Consider the following 3218-nt stretch of genomic DNA (forward strand, 5'->3'; position numbering starts at 1 on the left):
TTTGGTATACTTCACCTGGTGTGCTGAGAAGAATTATGATGTCCATAGATGAAGAACTTCCAGAATACTGGCGGTTCTGCAAAGCGGCCTGGACTTAGGTCTTCGTCCGGCCTCCCTCAAGGTACATATATCTGCCTTGTCAGTTTGGTTTCAGAGAAAAATTGCCCCTATACCTGATGTTCAGACGTTCATTCATGGCTTTATTTGGATTCAGCCTCCCTATGTGGTTCATTCCGACCTGATCGCACGCTCCAGTTTTTCGCAGCGGTGCGATTGGGTCAGAATTATGCATGCCAGTCGGCCAACAGCCGTTGTTGCCTAGCGATCGCCTCTGCCTGACTGACCGTGTGTGTGTGTGTGGGGGGGGGGGGGGGCTGCAGCGGCATGCGTGACGTCACAGGCAGCAACAAGTAACTCCTGGCCAGCCGCAGGAGCTGCGTTGGCTGGAAGTTACTCAAGTACAAAAGCGCTTTTGTACTTGTGCGGTGGGGCCAGGCCAGACATGAGGGGATGACTAGCCTTGTGTTAGGCGTCCCCCCGCATGTCTGTGTCAGTGATCGTAGCTGTGCTAAATTTAGCACATCTACGATCAGGTCGCAATGATCCCCTATTTCCCTCCTGTGGCTCCATAGGATTTGTCTGTTGTGCTGAATGCTCTGCAAGAGACTCAATTTGAACCTCTTGAATCAGTGGACCTTAAATGGCTCACAGCCAAGGTCCTGTTCTTGCTGGCCATTGCCTCTGCAAGATGGGTGTCGGACTTGGATGCTTTGTCCTGTCGCCCACCCTTTCTCATTTTCCGCCGGGACCGGGCGGTTCTACGAACTCGCCCCAGTTATTTGCCTATGGTGGCGTCATCTTTTCACCTTAACCAAGAGATTGTGGTTCCGGCCTTTGTCTCTTCGGATTTGTCTACCAAAGAACGTTCTTTGGATGTGGTTAGGGTTCTCCGTGTCCATGTGGAGAAGACTGCCTCCATCAGGAGATCAGATTCCCTTTTTGTACTGTTTGATTTTCACAAACTTGGCTAGCCTGCGAATAAGGAGACCATGGCCAGATGGATTAGAATGGTGATTGCACAAGCCTATGCGCAGGCTGGACTCCCAGCTCCTGCTGCAGTTAAAGCCCATTCTACTCGGTCTGTTGGATCTACTTGGGCGGCCCGCCATGGCGTGTCCTCAGAACAATTGTGCAAGGCAGCTAAGTGGTCCTCAGTGAACACGTTCATTAGATTCTATGCCTTTGATACTTCCGCCTCCCAGGATGCTTCCTTTGGACGCCGGGGTCTCTTACCCACTAGGGCGCATCCCCTTCCCATGAGGAACTGCTTTAGGACATCCCTGATGTTTTCCCTGTGGAACACAGTGTACCCCGCTGCAGAAAAGGAGAGTTATGGTAGACATGGTGCGAGGTACACTGGGTTCCACAGGGCGCCCACCCTTACGCACCTAGCTGCTTTGGGTTGTATAGCATTAGCCGCTGGTACCCTCTCCTGTCGTGAGATTGTGGTTCTATGTGACTAATATCTGCCTTCTCTTTAACCTGCTCCTGCATTGGACTGGTTAACGAAACTGAGCTCTCAGTGCCTGGAGGCGGGGTTATAGGGGAGGCCCCAGTTCATCCTGGGACAGTCAAAGCTTTGCCTAGTGGTGCCTTTGGATCAAGATCCCGCTCTACACCCCGATGTTTTCCCTGTGGAACCCAGTGTACCTCGCAGAAAGAGAGTTAACCATGGTAAGTGTACAATAACTCTCCTTTCTCTTTATAGGATTACAAGTAAACATTTACCCAATAAGTATTTTCTATCTTAACGAGTTGCAGGTAGTATTCTTCATCTGTTCTAGGGTTATGCACCACATCTAAATTTGGCCAGACAAATGGCCTATCCATGGCAATTCCCCTTTATATCCTATTTATATATTCTAGCTCTATGCGTAAGTATGAGAGGTGTTGAATAAACGGGCAAGAGCCCAAATCAAAGTCAATATTGAGCTTTTTGAGCCAAATGGTGTCTAGGTGGTATCTCCATTTTGCTTCTTCCTTGGACATTTTTGCAAATTTGTCACCATTTTTCCAATGGTTCATTTGATACCCAAACCGGATTAAGCGATATTATGACATAGTGCAAAATGTGCAGCAACACAGTGTATATCTATTTTTTTTCTTTATTATGCATATGTTCTGCAGTTCTCAACTTTATTGACCATATAGTTCTTCCTTTGGAATGCAATCAGAATGCCCGGCAGTCAAAATTCCAACGCCGGAATCCCGACACCCTTTAGAATCCTGACGACAGAACTTTTCAAGGGCCAGGAAAAGGACGCTGGAATCCCGACATCTGGCATCTCCACCGTAGGTATAGCCGCCAGGTTAGGTTTATGGCCAGGGAATGGGTGATTAGGTATACGAAAAGGAGGGTTTTTGATCCTGCACCGACCTAGATTCAAAGTACGACAGTGATAATATAAAGACCAAAGATGGACAATATTGTTTAGGCAATTCCTATCAGTCCGTGTGGCGGTGCGCCCAGAGTCAAAAAATAGGAGAAAACAGGTATGTACGTAAAGCAAAAAGTATGACTCTTGTTTGGGCGCACTCTTCAGTTAACTAGATGAAAATTGATAGTATCTAAAAGTTGATATAATCTTTATTTCTACTTTCTAAAATACTCTAAGAAACAGAACAAACTAAATGATGTTTGGACAGGTATTAGTGTCCCTATTGGAGAGAAAGGTCTCCCAGGATAGAAATAAAATGTTCAGATCTTATTATGCCTGGATAACGCAAATCGGAAGGTGGCTATATGTTAAGCTGCTTCCGTCTGCTCAAGATCTGTACAAACTGTGTTTGTATTGATGCAGCCCTAAATTGGGTTTATTCGTGAGTGGGAGAGCCCAAACACTGGATACCAATTCTATTAAGCACCACTATAGTATTGATGCAGCCCTAAATTGGGTTAATTCGTGAGTGGGAGAGCCCAAACACTGAATAACAATTCTATTAAACACCACTGTCAAAGTAAGAGGAGGAAAAATAGAGAGGAGAATGAGTGTAAGTGGTGATACTGCTGTTGGTGTGATTTCCACAGGAAACGGAGTCTTCCTACTTCACTGGGTATTCCCTAGTGGTCACCCATCTAGGTACTAACTCAGCCCACCTAGGTTTAGCTTCCAAGATCGGACGAGATTGGGCGTGAACGTAGGGGTATGGTCGTAGGA

At 46.7% G+C, this 3218-nt stretch overlaps 1 pseudogene; it reads right to left on the reverse strand.

The window, feature by feature from the left end:
* Window positions 1-3099: 3099 nt before the first annotated feature.
* On the reverse strand, window positions 3100-3218 carry LOC134896364 (5S ribosomal RNA; annotated as a pseudogene).

The sequence above is a fragment of the Pseudophryne corroboree genome, chromosome 3, assembly GCF_028390025.1.
Source record: "Pseudophryne corroboree isolate aPseCor3 chromosome 3, aPseCor3.hap2, whole genome shotgun sequence".
NCBI lineage: Eukaryota > Metazoa > Chordata > Amphibia > Anura > Myobatrachidae > Pseudophryne > Pseudophryne corroboree.